General features: G+C 43.3%; 1 protein-coding gene across 3 annotated transcripts in view; it reads right to left on the minus strand.

Annotated features, from left to right (window-relative positions):
- LRRTM4 (leucine rich repeat transmembrane neuronal 4) overlaps positions 1-20,723 on the minus strand; it is a 977,774-nt gene that overhangs the window by 424,735 nt on the left and 532,316 nt on the right. The window lies entirely within an intron of this gene.

Raw genomic sequence — 20,723 nt, forward strand, 5'->3', positions numbered from 1 at the left:
ATACAACCGCATTTGCTCCAACCCCTCAGGCAGAGACAAACACCGACAAGATCTCTATCAAGCGTTCTTACAACTACAATACCCACCTGCGGAAGTGAAGAAACAGATTGACAGAGCCAGAAGAGTACCCAGAAGTTACCTACTACAGGACAGGCCCAACAAAGAAAACAACAGAACGCCACTAGCCGTCACCTTCAGCCCCCAACTAAAACCTCTCCAGCGCATCATCAAAGATCTACAACCTATCCTGAAGGACGACCCATCACTCTCACAGATCTTGGGAGACAGGCCAGTCCTTGCTTACAGACAGCCCCCCAACCTGAAGCAAATACTCACCAGCAACCATACACCACACAACAAAAACACTAACCCAGGAACCTATCCTTGCAACAAAGCCCGTTACCAACTGTGTCCACATATCTATTCAGGGGACACCATCGTAGGGCCGAATCACATCAGCCACACTATGAGAGCCTCGTTCACCTGCACATCTACCAATGGGATATATGCCATCATGTGCCAGCAATGCCCCTCTGCCATGTACATTGGTCAAACTGGACAGTCTCTACGTAAAAGAATAAATGGACACAAATCAGAAGTCAAGAATTATAACATTCAAAAACCAGTCGGAGAACACTTCAATCTCTCTGGTCACTCGATTACAGACCTAAAAGTCACAATATTACAACAAAAAACCTTCAAAAACAGACTCCAATGAGAGACTGCTGAATTGGAATTAATTTGCAAACTGGGTACAATTAACTTAGGCTTGAATAAAGACTGGGAGTGGATGGGTCATTACACAAAGTAAAACTATTTCTCCCTGTTTATTTTCCCCCTCTCCCTACTGTTCCTCACACGTTCTTGTCAACTGCTGGAAATGGCCCATCTTGATCATCACGACAAAAGGTTTTCTCTCTCTCCTGCTGGTAACAGCTCACCTTACCTGATCACTGTCGTTATAGTGTGCATGGTAACACCCATTGTTTCATGTTCTCTGTGTATATAAAATCATCCTACTGTATTTTCCACTGCATGCATCCGATGAAGTGGGCTGTAGCCCACAAAAGCTTATGCTCAAATAAATTTGTTAGTCTCTAAGACGCCACAGGTACTCCTGTTCCTTTTGCGGACACAGACTAACAAGGCTGCTACTCTGAAACCTGTTTAATACTGGTGTTTCTCTAAAGCTCTTTGAGGATTTTGAGAAGCAATACACCCTTAACATCTAAACCTCATCAGTCATAGTTTTCTATAGTAAAATGAAGAAACTGAAGCACAGAGATTAAGTTTGCCTACATATCACAAACCGGTGGCAGGGCCTGGAATGAAATACAGAAGCTCCCACTCCCAAGCCAACCACAACGCTATGCTTCGAAAATATAAAATGCTCAATATTGGACCCGAAGAAGGGCTCTGTGTAACTTGGCTCTCTCCCCAACAGAAGTCAGTCCAATCCAAGTTATCGTCTCACCCACGTAATCCATAACATCAAAGGCCCATCACAGACAAGCCTGGTCCAAAGTTTGTGGGAGAGGTAGCATGGGCAGCACCTTGCATGTTCACAGCATGGGGGAGACATGAATCCCCGAGGACACCCTGGCCAATCAGTTCAGAGACCCAGCCAGGGCCCCCAGCTTTAGTCGGACACGAGTTAGGAGAGACTCCTTTCCCGACCCCAGCTGCCCCTGAGCCTACCCCTCAGCCTGAGTCTCTCGCCCGCCACGTCCCACCTCCCCGCCCCTCATCTCAACTGCCGGCCGCCCGCTCTCCCTCGGGGAGCTGCTGGCGACAGGGCCGGGCCTGGGCACCGTGGCCAGCTTCTGTTTAACTGATTAGAAATGACAAATTAATACGGGAGACAGTGGTGGGCAACGTGCATTAGGTTCAGGGTTCAGTCTAGTTTAACACTTACCTAAAAGTCCAAGAGCCTGATCCAAAGCCTACTGAAAGGTTCCCATTGACTTCAGTGGGAGATTGATCATTGCCTAGATCCTTACTTTATCAGAATCTCAAGTCTCATGGTAACAGGTTATCTCACAAGATTTATTGTATCTCAGGCGTCTAACCTGTCCAGAAGTGCCACACACACACACAAATCCCAACCATTCCTGAAATAAACTTATTCTTTGAACTTCAAAGACATTTTCTTTCCCCTTGTTATTTCTCATGCACCCCAGACTTTCCCGGTTCCACCTTGACTGGAAGCCAAAACACGACATCAAAGGCTGCTCTTGTGATGTTGCCAACCCAGTTTTGCAGACCCAGAAATAGACAGATCAGGGAGATAAATGCCTCCGACAAGGGGTGCTGAGCAACCACAACCTCTGCTGATGTCAGTGTCCGTTTTCTTTCTCACTGAGGTCAATGGGAGTGGAGTGCGCTTGGCCCCAGAGCGAGTCTCAGACCAACATCCAAACCTCGGGTGCTCTGTGGTTGTAGAAGGAGAAAGAAACGTACAGTGGGCTTAGTAAGTTTTGCAGAAGATGGGTCCAATGCTGCAAGCCCTCCATGCATTGAATTGCCGTTGCAATGATGGACTTTGGTGGGATCTCCACACCTGGAGTTCTCCCAGGATCAGCCCCCAAAAGGGACAATAAAGTGAAATCTAACTTGTTCTACCTTCAGCATTTCAAGTCCAAGTGCAAACTATTTCCTACCCCCATCCCCATCTCTTGTTTTTGGCAGGAGAGGGGGAGATCGATAGAGAGGAGGCAGAAGCTACTCCCCAGCTGAAGACATTAGCACAAGCCACTGGCTTGGTAGCAGGACCCTACCTGCTGGTCTTTTACCTGCATCATTAACTTCCCTTCCCTGGTTACACAATAGTGGGACAATACTGAAGAATTCTGCAGTGTGAAAGCTTCCTGTTTCTGACCTCTGTAGTGCGCATGCAGATTAAAGTTAAGAACCATGTAGCCGTACTCTCACTCATTTCCTCTCAGGCAGAGCAACTAGGAATGTCCGATCAGAAATTTGCTTGGCATTGGCAGAATGCTGCTATTTGTTTAATATTTGTACTATCGTAGTGCCGAGAGACTCTAAGATCAATGGCCCATTATGCTAGGTACTGTACAAACATGGAACAAGAAGACAGTCCCTGCTTCAAAAAGCTTGCAATCAAAGTACAAAACAAGAGAACAGAAGGAGACAGACGGGGGGAATGCAAGGAAACAATGAAACAATATTGGTCAGCTTGAAAGGCGGGGTTCTCATTTTTAAATCTGAAAATGTACCAAGTTATATATCATGGGCTGGGTGTGTGTTCTTTAATAAAACAGATGCTATCAGCACTAGAAAGGCAAGAATCGCTCCTCTAAAAGAATTAACATTAACTCATTCTCCCTCACTTTAGGTGTTGGTCTGGGATAAGAGCTTTGTCTCTGACCATGCCCTGAAGAATAATTTTAAGGAAATACTTCCCCTCCAACAAACATACACAAAAAATGCACAATTAACCTGTGGAACTCATTGCCTCAAGATATCGTAGGGCCCAAGAGCTTAGCAGGAGGGTTAAAAAATAACTAGACATTTATGTGGACAATATCCAAAATTAGTCAGGAATAAAAAATAACCAAGAGTTTTGGAAGGGATTGAAATCCTTCTGCTTTAAGATATAAGCAAGCCTCTGATTAATGGGAGTTAGGTAGAAAGCTTCCTAGTAGGGAGATTATCCCTTATCTGTCCATTGCAGGGTTTCTTCCTCTAAGACAGCTGCTAGTATCCGCTGTTGGAGAAAGGATACTGGTTAAATCTAGGTTCAGTTAACTTGTACGCCTTAACTGCCATGGCACTTCATGTTGGAGAGTCTCACTCGCCAACAGCCAGGACCCAAGAGTTGGGGCCAATCCCGTAAATTCCTCTCCAACTCTTTGCTTGAATCCCTAAATCATCACAACCTTTAAAGTGAGAAACCTGGTGGCAATGGCTGTCAGATACAAAATAAATAAAGAATGCAATAATAGGGGAAGGTTGCACTGCTCCTTCCCATTGCTTGACCTATTCCGCAGATCAAGAGAGAGAGGTTAGGGACTGCATGCCACCAGATCCTCAGCACTCCCCCAAGGTGCTGTGCACTCTCAACTCTGATTGCCCTTAATGACAGTTAAGGGCACTCAGCACCTCAATAACTGAGCACTTCCCTCTCAGAGCAGTCACTAACGAGGCCTCTTATGTCAGCACAAGTTGTACTTACTTAAACAAGCTAACACATTACATGGGAAAGATTCTCTATATAAAAGTTTTTAAATTCATAGATTCTAATTCTCATTTACACCATATCCCATTTACACAGCTACATCAGTTCAAAGGGGCCTTACATTACACTCACTTTAAAACCCGTTTATGTTCTCAGAGCAGAAATGAAAGTTAAACCCATATAATGGTGTACGTCTTGATTTGCATCACCACTAACTTTTAGCTATCTGTGCAAATGGAATTGCCAATGCCGGGCAATGCAGACCAAATTATCATCTCTGAGTTACACTGGGGTAAATCCAAAGGGACTCCACTGCAGTGACTGCAGACTTTTGCCAGTGTAAAGGAGAGTCATAAATTTGGCCCTGAATTTTTAAAGAGCTGTGAAACAAGAAAACCACCTGTTTAGGAACAACTCCTTCCACTTAACCATGATTTTTTCCCTCCACTTCACAGTCTCATTACTAATGACACTGGCATGGAAACAAGCTCTTTAGAGTATATCCGGTCCTGCTGCTCATTCCCCTCCTGGAGTCATAATTCTCTGGCTGTGACATCATAATTATTGCCATACCAGCAGCCAGTTATGTTACAGACTGGGGATTAGACTTTCCTCAAGACTTGTATTTCCTCATTTCCCTGGCATGGAAGTTTCAGAATGAAGCGTTCTTAAATATCTATAACTGTATGAAACATATAATGCTTTGTATATTACGTATATTCATCTGGGGTATACAGCAAAACCCCACTTGTTGATTTGATCCTGTCGCCTCTCATAAGCTTAGCAGGGTTGGGACAGGTCAGTTATTTGAATGAGAGATCTCTCAAACATAGATGGTTGCTGGCACTCTTCTGAGGGCTAGATTGTTACCCCTTTACTCACACTTATGAGGAGGATACATCTCCGAGGATCCTCACTGAAGCCAATGGGACTACTCAAGTGAACAACTCCTCCCCATTATAAGAGGCTGCTCATAGTCAGTAATGACCCCAATGTCCCAGCATCATGTTATAAGGCACCGTGTTGGTGGAACTCGACTGCTAGCAACAGAATTACACCAGAGGTACATTGCCTCTTGGATGGGATATAGTAACCCACTGGTGAGTGTGTGTTACAGGTCCCAATCAATGCAGATCCACAGAGGATACGAGTTGCTGTAGCCCCAAGCTACAGAGACTTGGGTTGGCAGCTCACGCTTTTAGACCAAGAGGCCCCAATTCAATCCCTGCTGTGTCGGCCAAGAGGGCAGCCAGCCAGGGCAAACAAAAGACCTTATTACATGTGATCAACAACCACCCTGATGGCACTTTATGAGACTGTAGTTACTGTAAATATCCAAATGAGGTAATTTTGCCTAGCTTACTGTTTATTATTTGCATTAAAATAGCAAGTGGCGGGCCAGCCCATTGTGCTTGGCACTGTATATACATACAGTAAGGGACGGTCCCCGCCCCAAATACCTTACCATTTAAATAGAGAAAAGGTAGGAGGGGAAACAAAGACAAATGGGTGAAGTGACTTGCCCAAGGTCACAGAGTAGGTCAATGGTGGAACCAGGAATAGAAATCCTTTCTCCTAACTCTCAGTCAAGTGCTCTATGTACATTCCTTCTGCAGTTTTAATTGTTTCTTATTCTATGCTTCATGCCAGAAATTGTTTCATGGCTTTGCTGTACAGCTGCTGGGTTTCACTCCAGGGGGAGCTGCGTTTCAGTGACAGATGGAAGGATCAGTGTCTGTATTTACTTTGTTTCCCTTTTTTACATCAGCTCCTGTTTCGTTTTACAACCCTCTGGAATGAAAGAAAACTGTTATAAATTTAATGTCATACTCATAGCTTCCTAAATACCGAGAAAGGCATTAGGCGAATGCACCGTGGATGAAATTCACCCCGCGTGCAGAGAGCTGGTGAAAAGTCTATGCACCACTTAAGTCCTCCTGCTCCCTCATAACAGGGCACTTTCGGATTATTCCCCCTGGGGACTATGGAACTATATCGCCATCTACCCAACCGTCATCCTGAAACACATGCTAACGTAACGGGGTTCTTTGTCCCCCACTGGTCCATGTAACAGGTTTGCATCTTCTACTGCCCACAAAGCTACAGGAGCTGCAAGCAGTACAGCCTCATGCTTTTAGATGCTGTGATCTCAGACATTTCAGATGAGCGATCCGGGCGTGTCGTCATCGTTACGCTCTTATCCTGAGTAATATATTGTGACACTTCCCGGGAGTGCTCAGGGTTGCGAGGCACCTTGCTAACCTCTGTCCTTAGCCTGTGGAAGACTTGACTGTCCCTTCAAGGGGTCAACTCCATGACTCTCCCAGCCACAGGCACACCAAGCATGTCCTGCATGCAGGCTAGATACAGGCACACTCCAACCCCCGAGTGCTCTGAGCATCCCCGTGGCGTGCCCAGCCCCTTACCCACCGGACACACTCAGAATGACCAGATCCTCTGTTTCCACAGGAGCAGAACACCACAGCTTGCTAGTTTCATCTTAAAAAACAGCTCCGCTCGACACCCAGCACTAAAACAAGATTCCCCGCTCCTGCTGTTTACCTCTTCCTGTTAGTTTTCCTTCTGAAGTCTCTTCATTAACATTGGACTCAATGTGCAAATGGACTTCTATTGTAAGACACACAATGGTCAGCTAGGAACATAAGTGTTTCCCACCTGCTGTCTGGTGGAATCTCTACCTCTGGGTGACCTGTCATTAACTTCAAGGCCTTAAGAATACAATTCTTAAATATTATCCACACATACATTTCACAGAGGTTATGCTGACCAGTGTGACACAAGCTTTCAGGAGACACCTGATATGACACACTTTGTGATGAACTAGAATGTAAATACCAACACTGGGGGATCCCTGTAATTTTATGCATTTCTGAGATGCTCTGCAATTTGGCATCAAGAGGTCCTTTGGTCAAAGACATATATTTTCAATCAGTATAGTACCTTAAGGAAAAGCTGCTCTTTATACTCATGACACACAGAGGAAATTAGGGCTCTAGACAAGAGTACGGAGGAAGAGAAAGGGGATGGAGCCATTAAAAATATCTCTTACTAAGACATATTAGTAAAACAAAATGAGTGTTAGAACACCAGCAATGTTTGCTCCTGTTATTTATATGATTGCGAGAGGAAATATTCAGTTATTCAAAAATGGTGTGAAATTTCCCATGCAATTTTCATCCTGCAGAACTGAGGCTGATACTAAACAACCAGACCATCGGTTGTGCAGAACTATACGTAGTTAGAAAATATGGTCTTTTTAGTGTCCAGTTGTGTATTCTTGTTTGGTGTGTAAACAATCAGACAATCTAGGATATTGTCACTGATGAATCTTCAAGCAACTATTTAGCGGAAATCAGGAACAATCAAACAAAAATTTGTAATTTGTTTAATTGTTGAATTCTTGTCACTTTTTGCATCAAACTAAAACCACCACCAGGGTGAAAATTAATGAAAGTGGATGCGCTTCCCTCAGCCAAGGAAAAACAAGAAAAAATTTGCTTTTCTCTAACCTTTTCCATTTTTCATGACAATCACTGCATTCCCCCCACTGAAACACAAATAAGTCAATGTTAGCATGCCAGGCAGGCTAAGATGATTATGGGATAATTTGTGTTTGCAAGACCAAACAAAATCAATCACTGTTGTTAAGGGACAAACAGCATTAAATGGCGGTGAAAGGATATTTGTTGGACTTTTACAAAATAGTTTTTTCCAGCTCTGATAAGGGCTCGACTGACTAATGCCCTTAGATAGAGTTTGGAATTTCCCAATTTATACATTATAAATCATCTGTATCAGTTGTGGATGGGATAAAAAATCCTCACCACATATATGTATATATTATAGAATATCAGGGTTGGAAGGGACCTCAGGAGGTCATCTACTCCAACCCCCTGCTCAAAGCAGGACCAATCCCCAGCTAAATCATCCCAGCCAGGGCTTTGTCAAGCCTGACCTTAAAAACTTCTAAGGAAGAAGATGCCACCACCTCCCTAGGTCACGCATTCCAGTGCTTCACCACCCTCCTAGTGAAAAAGTTCCTCCTAATATCCAACCTAAACCTCCCCCACATCATATAAAATGTATTGCTGATTAAAAGGATTGGAATGCTGGAAGAACACGTAACAGGTTCAGGCAACAGGACCAATTTAGTCTCAATTACAACAGGGTAAAGCCCCAGTCATTTAACTTCAGAGCAATTATTCCTTGAATCTCTTCACGGTGGCTGCCATGTTTGGTTGACACACTGGAGACTGAACTGGGGACCTTCAGAGCTAAAAGCATGAGTTAAAGAACCCAATCTCCCTGAATGGAACTGCAATAGACTCTCATCTTCTGTAGATAGGGCATGGAAGGGGACCTGTAGCATATACTCACCAGTGAGTTACATAGGCAGCTGTGATGATGCACCTCAGAAATTTAAAGGTAGACACAGACAGAACATAAAAGGATCTTCCTGTGGGCAGAGATAATGGTCATATTGTTCTCAGAGCTGGTACAGAGGAGACTCACTCATTACGCTCTCTCTCCTGGAGACTTCACTGATGTTCTGTGTAGATTCCTCGCCACCCACCATCCCCTTTCTATGATTGAAAGGGTAGGGCTCCTCTTTGTTAATGGAAAATCAGAAGCATTCACACCACAGCAACACACAAGAATTTAGCCCCAAGTCTTGGTGAAGAGGCACTTAATCAATTTCAATTTTTGATCCTGGCCGAAAACCAGAAAGAAACAAAATCAGGCCTAACAAGAAGCTTGAAAGGTTTGGTCTGAAGCTTGCTTCTAAAAATGGGTACAGAGTGGGTTGGTTGGTTCTCCCCCCATTTCACCCCAACTAATTTATCCTTCATTAATTTCAATCCCTTTATAAATCACAGTTTATGGCTCTCCGCAGTTTTTGTGACTGGCACCCACCAGTAATAAACATTGTACACAATGAGGGGACTTCTGTGGTCCATGAGAAAAGAACAATCAGGAGCCTAGTAATGTATCTGGTTTAATTATTTATAGTCATGTTTGATGCTCTCATTACTGGGTCATGCATGACCTCTGGGTAGTGGCTTCATCTTTCTACAGTAATAAGTTATTGTGACACAGATAACTTTGGCAATTTTTCCATCTTTGGTGGCATAGAGAATAAAGGTGGCTTATTTATTTATTTTTTTTTAGCTGAGGAAATAGGTTGCTTGCAACACACGTAAGTGTTCTCTAAAAAAACAGACAGAATATTTATACTCAAGAGGCCAATTATTGTTTCTTTCGTAACTTTTTATCCTGGTTTCTGTTTTATTGGACTGCGGGATGTTATCATAAAATAAACCACTAGCTTATATCTATCTCCACTCTGGAGATAGCTTTAGAGGAAAGTACATCGAGATTTGACCTATGGGGATGCTATTTCTGATTGTTTAAAAGTATCTTATGTCTGTAATGTCTGAAAACAACCGTTTTTATAGCCCAGTATATCTGTCTATTTTTGGTAGTTACCAAGCCCTCATTGCCACTGTATCCAACCACTTGTAATGTACTCATCCTCACCATACCTCTAAGGTAGGAGGTGCTATTGTCTAGACCTGGTCAGAAAATGAAATTTTCATGCCATGGGAAATACTGACAACGTGACATTTTGGAAAAAAAAAAATAAAAAAATCCTGAATCAGGCTGAAAAGTTGAAGTTTTCCAGGGAACCACAGTGACCAGATGTCCCGATTTTATAGGGACAGTCCTGATATTCAGGGCTTCGTCTTATATAGGCACCTATTACCTCCCCCCGCCCCATCTCCTGTCCCGATTTTTCACACTGGCTATCTGGTCATTCTACCAGGGAACCAAAAATTCCAAAAAAAATGCAATTTGGAAACACTGAAACATTTTGTTTTGATCTCGAAAAATTATGCACATGCACATCTCAAATATTAAATATTATGTAAATATAACAAAAACTAAAGTGTAAAAGAAAATAAACATTTTGACATCAAAATTAGAAACTTTTTCCTGTTGAAAATGGTTGAAATTGACACTTCCCATGAAACATTTCATTTTGACAGAATTGCATTTTCAGTCAGAAAACTCTCGTGTCAACAATTTTTTGACCAGATCTCTGTTTCCCCAAGGCTCAGGGAGGCTAAATGACTTACCTAAAAAAGGCTGTCTGTCTAGATGAACAGTTAGTGAGCCACAAGCTAGGGTATAAAGATCTACAGCTCACTAGCATATGACACACTAAATTGTGCATGGGGACCCTGCTACTGCACACTAAATATTTTTGTATCCTTTTTCTAATTAGTTTATGGAAGTAGGCAATTCTATACTGCTGGAGTACCCCATTTAGCTGGGCATAACTTTCACTGAAGTATGCAGGAACAGACCTTTTAAAAACGTTTCTTTCGGTCTAAAGGCTCCACTTTGTTTTTTGCTTTGTTGGCTGCGGTCTCCTCCTTGATGAGTCTCTGTGTGATGCCTGTGGGAGAGGATCTGGACTCTGGCAGTGGCCTCGTGTTGAGGAAAGCAGCACGCCTGCTTTGCTTGCCAGCATTTTTACTTTGCCCTCTCTGGGGAACCTCTCCTGGAGTGCCAGTCTCAAAAGAGGCGTGGGGAAGTGCAACAAGAGATGAACTGAGACTATCGATACGATTTGCTGTATGCCAACTGCATCTTAGGCCTGGATCCCGGCCGATGAGGAGAGATTCAGCAAAGGAAAGAGATTCACTTGGTTAATGACCTTCGACAAACCAGAGAAGAGACCTCACTCGGGTGTCCTGTTATTCGACACTGGGCAGTATTCATCAGGAAGCTCGTTGACAGGGTGCTGTCCATATCAATCATTTCCACAGAAAACTTGCAGCATCTGATCTTCCTTTTTTGCGCCTTTGATGTTCCTTCCCTTTAACAAGCATGCTGGACTCGGCAGGCTTCATGCTGAACTGCTGCAGCTGCTCTTTGTCCTTTGAATGCGACACAGTGGTGCTGAGCTTGTTTCACCTATTCCCCGCAGTGCTGGTTTTCTCGGCATCCTCTCATGACAAAGCCTGCATTTGAATTACGAAGCAACAACATTTAAGACCATTCCCCGAGCAGAAGAGGGCCATGCAGAGAGGGATGTTGCCTATGTTCTCTCATGATATCAGTGACTGGGACATGGGCAGTCGTGCCTGATGACAAGAGCCAGACCTCATGGCTAGAACAGGAGTCGGTCGGTAGGAATGGGAGCAAGGGGGCAGAGGAGGAGTCAGAGGCCAGCTGCCAAGGGTCACAGTTGAAGTCAGAAATCAGAGCTGAGGGTCAGGGCCAGGTTACCTGGAGCGAGGCAAGGCTGGATCCAATGCACGGTCAAGACTGGAACAAGGCAGGGAACAAGCCCGCACAAGCACTGTTGCAGCTGCTGGCCTTTAGAGTGGGTCTGCTTATCTCCCTCAGCCAGTCGGGCAGTTTGGCCAATCACGCATCTCAGTTGGGACCCGGCTGCACTTCTTAGATTGGCTGGCATTAAGCTAGCAGGTCAGCAGGCTAGCTGCAGGTCCTTACACCTGGCAGGTGACCACCAATGCTCATTTTGGTGCACTCACTCAAAAGACTCAGAATTCACTCTGGGATTTTTAAAAGAGCCCTACGGGATTTAGGTACCCAACTCCCATTACAAGAGTTGGGTGCCTAATTTCCTTGGGCTCCTTGAAAATCCCAGCCTCAGTTTACTTGTACTCTGGAAGCAGTGCATACACGTGCAGCTTTTAATGACGCTACAGCGCTCTCATTTGGGATAAGACTGTTCCATGACATGACTATAATGATTGAAGACTGTGCTCAAGGCAAAAAAGCTGAACCTACTTTGGACAACTCAATGGGTATGTCTGCACTTGGAGTTAGGGGTGTGATTCTCTGCTCAAATCGACATACATGCTCTAACTCTCATCGACGTTGAATAATACATGCTGACTAACATAATATTCTATTAATATTACGTATCATCACACCGTACATCTGTAGAAGTATGCCATGAGCAGCAATACCATTAAGCACAAATATTGTAACAGGGAGACAGACTAAACTAGCTGATACCATAATCCTGTTCCATCATGCTCAGTATCCCACCACTCTTCGCATGTGCTGAAGTAAGCATTTGACATAAGCATATCGGAAACTTGCCAAAATCAAGGAAAATTTGTTCTATGTCTTAGTACAAGCTAACTAAGTTCCTCCATGGACCAGCACCTGGAATGTTAGCATCCAAAACAAAGATCAGGAAAGAACAGAACAAGTTAGGGAACCAGGACAAACTGATGGGTTGGATTTTCGTGATGGGTAATGAGATAGGTAACTTGTAAAATCATCATATAAATAACACCAGCTAAAAATAGTCCTGTAGCAATGGTAGTGTCACACCCCAATGGCCCCCTCCCTCACGGAGCCTCTGGGGAAGGCACATCAGCATTGTACATGGCTAACACTGTTGCAAGCATCGCAAAGCATTTTTGGGAGGGTCAAAGATGTGAGAGTGGAAGTTTCCTTTGCAGGATACGAGAGACTGGGGGGAGGAGGGGAGAAACAAGAAGTGCAGAGAATGGGTTAACTCAACACTTCAGCTAGCCCCATGTGAAGGTAAGATGCTGGCCCCAGCCCAAGGTCATGGGCTCAAGGAGAAATCAGCAGCTGCCCAGCCGTGAGATGAGGAGAACTAAGTTGAGCAGAGCTGCAGAGATAGCAGTGAGAGCAAATGCGACGACGACAGTGAAGGCCAATAGAAGGGAAAACAAAGTCTCCGGAGCCGGGATGTTTTGGGAAACCGAGGAGGCCATAGCAAGCCGGTTTGGACTGGCACAAAGAGCACCAGAAGCAGAGGTCCCTGAGTGGAATACCCCCGCACCCCAAGGAGCCCAGGACTTAAAACCCTCCTAAGAGCTGGAGCAACTTGGAGATTTGCAGTGCACCTCGGGCGACCTGGGCCCAGGACAAGAACTCCTGTTCACTCTCCCCACCCTTCTTCTTACGTTACACCCAGGCCTGGCCAGTCTTGGGTAGTGCATATGAGAGTATGAAAGTGGGTTAGGGCTTGGGGCATAAATGCTTTCTTTCTTCCTTCCTCTGAGTGACATGGGGAGCACCCATCACTCTCCGCTGTTATTTTATTATTTTATCAATAAAGATTTTAAATTTAGTCGCTTGGTATGTTTTGTCATCTCCTTCCCCCACCCCCACCCTCCAACGATCCTGTGGCATCGGCCTGATCACCTGACACGGCAGCAGATTGGTAACAGAAATCTGTCACAGGAGTGGCAAGCGGTAGCATGGGCTAGCCACTCCAATTATGTACCCACAAGGTCCAGGTGGCTAGCCCATGACACCGCTTGAGCTTGCCTATTCTACCACTGCTACACATAGATTTAGCTTATCTAACCCTTGCTTACTTTAGTCAGTGTTAACGTACTATGGTTATGAGTGCCCTAGAAATACCTACTCTAGGGTAGGTGGGAAACAGGAATCAAAGCAGCACGTATAAAATGCAGAAGAGTGAATTGGAATCGAAGGCAAAAAGAAAACAACATTATAGCAACAATATGGTAGAGTGGATAGCGTCTAAGAATGGGAGGAACCAGGAGACCTGGATTCTATTCCTAGCTCTCTCAGTGACCTGCTGTGTGAGCTTGGGCTAGTTACTTACCCTCGCTCTGGCGCACCTACCCTTTTTCTCTCTCATCTAATTGGGAGAGGGACTGTCTCTTACACTTTGTATTATGATAGCGTAACCCACTGGTGAGTATGTCACAAGACCCACCTCTGTGTTGATCTGCAGAGGCTATGAGTTGTAACAACTGCCAGCTACAGAGGCTTGCTCTTTAGCTTAAGCTGTAGCAGCTCATGCTTTTAGCTCTCGAGGTCTCAGTTCAATCCTAGGTGTTAGCCAAAAGGGTGACTGTCACAGTAGCACCCAATAACCCAAATCATAGACCAGGACCCTGTACAGAGAACCAAAAAAAAGAAACAGAAGTAAGCTCTTTGGGACAGGAACCAATGTGTTTGTGCAGGGCCTGGCACAATTCAGCCTCCTTTCGGTGCTCACGTAATAACAATAATCACTTTGAATGTGTGGCAAAGGTTTTGTCTGCTTTTATTTTATTAGAACTGTTTTGCACGTCTCTGCGGTACAGGGCGTGCTCAGCAACCGTAAGAGAAGATGTTTATTAGGGAGCTAAACACAGAATCATATGAGAAACCATAAAGGCTCTTTCGGAGCAAGGACAGTCTACTGGGTAAGTAATACATTTTTTACAAGCATTTATAAATACATGTTTACCCACCAGAGTGGAATAACTCCAAAAAGGCTGTTTTGGTCTATTAGCTAAACACACATTACAAACACAAAAATCGTAACACATAAGAAAACACCCTCTGTGAACATATTTTATTTACCTAAGAGACTGGAAAAGCCCCAAAAGATTGTGATGTGTATTATATATACATATTTGTTAAGAACAAATAACTACATCTTGCCTTTATAATTTTACAGACAGACTCAAATGGCTCCCCAGAATGGCTTTGGTCTGTCTTGTACAGAGAGTATGTATTACAGTATAAACTGTTCCAGAGACCCACTTTCCCTCCCACTTGCTATGGTGTGAAAGGAGCTATTTATACCCAATACAGCAAACACTGACCACCAGCAGAGGCTGCTCAGAAACATGACTAAATATATTGAGGATATGGCATTTATTATGTGGTGTAATATCCAATAACTCTCCCTTGCCACAAATACCATGTGTGGTTTTGAGGAGAGTCATAGGTTCTATTCCCAGTGGCTCCCATTAGCTTCTATTAGCTCTACTGCTAAATTTCCCATGGTAGTCACTTGGCATTTCTGTGTTTCCCCATCTGAAAAATAAGGACCATGACACCTCCCTCCTGCATAAACTGTTTGGGAAGCTATAAATGAGAGTGCTGTATAGCAGCTAGCGATCATCAGCAGTGGAAGGGATCGATAGAGCTAAGAATAGTTGACCCATCTATCATGTGGCACTTGTACCTGATTATGTCCTTATTCCAGCAAAACTCACATTGACTCCATCCTGGCAGTTTTGCCTGAGTAAAGAGTAGTGAGCCCTGAGTAGCACCTGAAGGGCAAGCTCTCTTACTGTTCCCTATCCACGGCCAGAAACGGGGCTTCCCCAAGGCCTTCTGTGTTGGTAATTGTGTATCATTCCAAGATAGCAGTTTCAATTCAGTAGGTAGGAATGGGTGTGACACACATATACTCTGCTAATGATCTGGACCAAGAAACTTCACACACACACACACACACACACACACTTACTGTCCATTTCTAAATAGAAATTTCTGGTAATACTTTGGATAGACATTTTACATGCCCTGTACACCAAAAAAACAAAAACAAAAAAAAACCCACCACCTCATAAATGGGCCCATAAATGATGCACATAAATCCTGGAAAAGAAAGCCAACTAGTTAACACCTTCCCAGGTATTCGGTCAACTCTCACAAATACTATTCTATAGAATAACATATTCCCTTGTAGAAGGGTGGACTCTTGGGGCACCTCCTCGTGGCTGTGCATGGTGTAGCAGGCTCTCTCCTCTCCAACAGCACTTTGCCAAAAGATACTACAATCTTCCTGCCTTTTCTTGTGACTCTGGCCAGGTCACATTTAGTCCGACCCCTTCTGGAGTAACACAGTCCAACAAAAAACAAGTCTAACACACAATTCCAAGACTTGACTCTGGGCCTAGTGGTTCTTATACCTCTCTCCTAGGGGCTTTGATCTGTCCTTTTCCCTTTACATCAGGGGGTGTCATGCCAACTTCCCAGTGGCTGGTAGGAGAACCCAGGCCCACCCCTTACACTGGGCTCTGGTTATAGGACCAGAGAACAAGCAGTCAAGGTCTGTTCCATCAGTCACCTTGCTACTGCCTCCCCTGGACTCCATCCTACAATTAGCCTATCTCCTCGGCTTTTCCCCAGAGATCTGCTTCCCTTCCTTGCGTCAGGGTCAGCCACAGGGTCAGCTCCAGTCCTGTTTTCGCCACGCATCTTTACTTTCTACTGCCCAGAGTGTGACTGCAGAACTCTGCTTTCTCCCTGCAACTCCCGTTCAAATCTACCTTTGTCTTTACTGTCGCTGCCGCTTGGACTTTACTGCCTGCAGCTTTTCCCTGGCTCAGGACAACTTGCCTCTGGCCCTAGGTTTCATTGCCCTTCATTTCCCAGGCGCTCTCTCTCAGCTCCACACCCTCTGCTTCTAGCCTCTCAGACTGTCACTCAAGAGAGGAAGTACCGAGTTACCTCTCACCTGGGTCTCCTCCCTCGCTTTCTCAGGCAGCCCTCCCATTGCCCTGGACTCCATCTTTTATGAAGAACCAGCTCCTTCCCAGCTGCACTTGGTCACTAATTATACCTGACACCCCTCTAGGTGCCACTTAGTGCCCAATTGGGTTCCGGCTCCTGATAACCCACAGTTAACCCGTGTGGGGTTTATAAACCTAATCACACTCCTATATTATTTAAATCATTTATCAATGGTATTTAAACTAAATCTATCATTGTACTATCTAAGTGCTAATTCATACACTATATAATATCTAGAATGTAATTATGAAGTGTATAATATCCTATATAATTACGTATTTTTTTCCTGCCTGGTTCTACTGTGTAATTCCATTGTGCGGAGGATTTCTATATTTGGCTTAGTTAAGATTTGGAATGAAAATGATTTTAGACTGATCCTCATAATCTCCAAGGCTACTACTTTCATGCCTTCTGCTTTTCTACTATAAACTAATCTTATTACATTAATGCAACTGGTAAACCCTCATCCAAAAGTTTTATCATCCTGACATATCCTAGAGATGGACATGGTTGGTTGAGACGTGGATTCTAACTCTGTCAGAGACGTGGATTCTAACTCTGTCAGAGACTGGAAACGTTTGAAAAATATTCAAGATCTGGTTCATACCCAGCTCAGCTGCTTAACAAACACACGTGTCTATTGATGTGCTTTTCCTCTAAAAACCTCTTGAACAGGAGAAACCAAAGTTCAGCTTCTTGCTGCTCCCACTAGCACCAAATGTCACTTGTTGGAAGTGACACCCTGCATGTGCAGGTCTGAGAAATCTCACGCTGCACTACGTCACTTACCCCGTCCTCTGGTTCCTGTGTTTCTCATCTCTAACAATGGAGCAGTGGTGCCCAGGGAGATCAGAGGTTTGTCGATGCTTTCATTTAGGTCTGATTCATCAAAACATTAAGAACAGGTTTAACTTTAAATATATGCTTAAATCCCAAGGAAACCACTGGGATTGAAGCATGCATGTTTGAGTGCTTTGCTGAAAAGCGATGGACTTAAGCATGCTTTAAAAGTCGAGATCTGATTAGATATGTATGGACTCGATCTGGCTCTCCTTAGCAACACACACACACACACACACACACACACACAGCTGATCTGAAATTTTTCAACACAACCTTTTTTTAAAATACGAAAATAATTTCCATTTATTGAAACTGCGCGCGAAACACGGTCTGTTACAACAAACCTCCCAACTAAAACACAAATGTGAAGAAAACAAGTTTTAATTTAATTTAGATTTTTTTTTTTTTTTTAACAAAAATGGTCCTTTCTAGATTGAAAGGACTTTTTATTGAGAAATTTAAGCTAATTAGACCAAAAAGGTTAAAAAAAAGAAAGAGGCAAAATCAAAATGAGAGATTTTGATTGACCTGAACTGATTCTTTTTCCCCTAGGTTCTTGGTTTTCAAACATTTCCATTATTTCAACTTTGCCTCCTGATTCAGGACAGAACAACTCTTGAAATTTTGTTCTCAACAAGAAGCCAGTTCTGAACAGCTTCCTGCTTTCGCTACTAGACTATACTCGATCACACCATAACACATGGGAAACCCTTTGTCTGATTTTCTAAGACATGTCTTCCAACAGAGAATCAAGCTAACATGGTTAGGGAAAAACAGGCTTATGAATATGTATTCCATATGTAGGTTTATTGTTCTAACACACTATAATAGGATAATAGTTACTCTGTCCCAATTAGTTCTGTATTAGAGACAAACATGGGGAAATGTCCTTGTCATTACAAATGCAGTGGGTGTCCTAACAGGGTTGATTCTAGCAGTAAAATATTAATTCAGGACATTTTAATCATCCAAATTCCAGTCATTTTTATCCACTTGCCTAGCACGCCTTCTTCTCTGACCCACACCTCAAGTACCTCCCTGCCTGTTTATGCTTCTTCGCCTGTAGTTACATGCAAGGCTCAGAGCTATTTCACAAGACAGATGAAAGGTTCGTATCTGCAGCAGCTGTACTGGAATTAATATTGCTCTTGTTTTATTATCTTAGAATGCACAAGGCACTGCCTTTGCAGTGTATATTGATGCAATAATGCAGGAGGAACAAGGAAAAGCAAGCTGCTACTTTCACTAGGTATGACACTGACAATGTAAGATGTAAAGTTGGAATCTTTAAGAGGAAAAAGTTAACCTGGAACAACAGCCAAAAAGCTAGTAGTGACTGATGAAATACATAAGAAAATACCTTGGAGGACGCAGTCGATACCACTGTAGTTATGATTTTAAAAGAGAGCAGAACTAAGATCATTTATCTAAAATCACCTGCTTTAAATTTAAGTGGAGGATGGATAAAATTGTACCCAGCTCTGAAACATCCAGATCACAATCCTACCTCCCCACATCTGATGGCTTATCAGCAGTATTGCTAATTCCAAGAGTTTAAAAAAAGATGAGTTATTTCTTTTCTTTTAAATAATCAATGTTGGGTGCTGCTTTTTATTTGCATTTTGGTTTTTTGATCCTTTAGGGTTCATTTCGGTCACACTTTCAAGATTTTCCTCGGCCGCCATAAAGGTGAGTAACTTACTTAAAATAAAAATGAAAGATAGGATTCTCACAGAAATCTGGTAGATGGAGTTTTAAGAAAGCCACCAAATATCATGAATTTTTCAATGAACACATGAAAGTTGTTAACACTCCATCAGTGGGGATTGAACCCTATTAGTCGGTAGCAAGCAATAGCTGACTTATTGTCTACGCAGATCACCCACTCAAAGGGACAAAACAGCCAGATACTGCTCAACCAACCCACCCCAGGTTCCCCGCACCCCAGCCTTTCACTAGTTATGCTGCTATCTTATTTAGAGGCTGTTTGGAAGAATGATTAGGGCCTAATCCAAGGCCAGTAGAAGTGAGCAGAAGTCTTTTCACTTGACCTCAATGAATTTGGAGCAAGCCCAATGATATGCTCCAAAGTAACAACAATGTAGAATCTAGAGCTGACCTGAATAATTAAAAAAATGTATCTATTATTTGAGGACGGGGGGGGGAGTGTCAAATAAATTATTTGCAAAATGATATTAGCGCTGTAGCAGAATGTCACATGTAACAGCGGAAGGAAAACAATGTATAAACCAAGCTTTTATATTGCAATTTCCGTAGGTAGAGCTCAAAGACAGACGGTATCATTGTCCCCATGTTACAGCTGGGGAAACTGAGGCACAGAGGAGTAAACATCAGCCAGCAGCCCAGTAGAGGAGCCAGGAATAGAACCCAGGGCTCCCGAGTCCCAACTCAGTGCTATAATCACTAGGTAACACTGCCCCCCAGGGCCTGATTCTGGTCTCACATCACTTTTGTGTGATGCAACTTCATTGACTTCAGCTGAGTGCCTCCAGATTTACAAGCGATGTAAGTGAGATCAGAATCAGGGCAACTGACTAATTCCATTTGGCTTTCAACAACAGCATTGAATGGCCTTACTTTAAATTCTGTGTTACACATAACAACACTCTAAATATACTGCTTGTTTCTTTTTTGTTTCAATGCAATTTTAGTCACAAAGTAAACTCACACCTCCCCCTTAAAATAAAAAGAGAAAAGAACACCTCTCTCATTCACACATGCCAAACTCCCACCAGGTTCTCTCTGAAAACTTGTCCAATAATATATACCTTCAAGCTGAACAGCTCCCATCCTCTAAATCTGTTTGGATTTTGCAATCTGGGCAGATTACTTCAACAAAAGAATGAACTGTTCAGGAGTCTAAATCCTATAAGGTTATTTATTCCGAGCATGATAACCCTCTAGGATCAAAATCTTGTACTTCACCATTTCATTCCAATTTTAATGAGACACTGATGGAGTTAAAGCTTTCATCACTGGGACTTCAGGAAGACAGTGCCATGATACTACAGAGAAAATGCTACACGAGTTTTCTAAAAATGCTTCAGATTCTTCATACAAATGTGTGTAGGTTTTTTGTTTGTTCTTTTCATTCCATCCAGAGGCTTATGAAGAACTGGGACCTGATCTAACCGTTCTAACGTAAAACTCCCATCAACCGCAGGATCAGGCCAACTGCCTTATATTAGTGAAAATGGCTGAGTCACAACGTTCAGTCTCACAGTCAATGAGAGAAAGTTAGCAGTCACCAAGTTCTGCAATGCAGCCATCTTTGGGGTGGAGCATGGTG

Source organism: Natator depressus, chromosome 26 (assembly GCF_965152275.1).
Source record: "Natator depressus isolate rNatDep1 chromosome 26, rNatDep2.hap1, whole genome shotgun sequence".
Taxonomy (NCBI): domain Eukaryota; kingdom Metazoa; phylum Chordata; order Testudines; family Cheloniidae; genus Natator; species Natator depressus.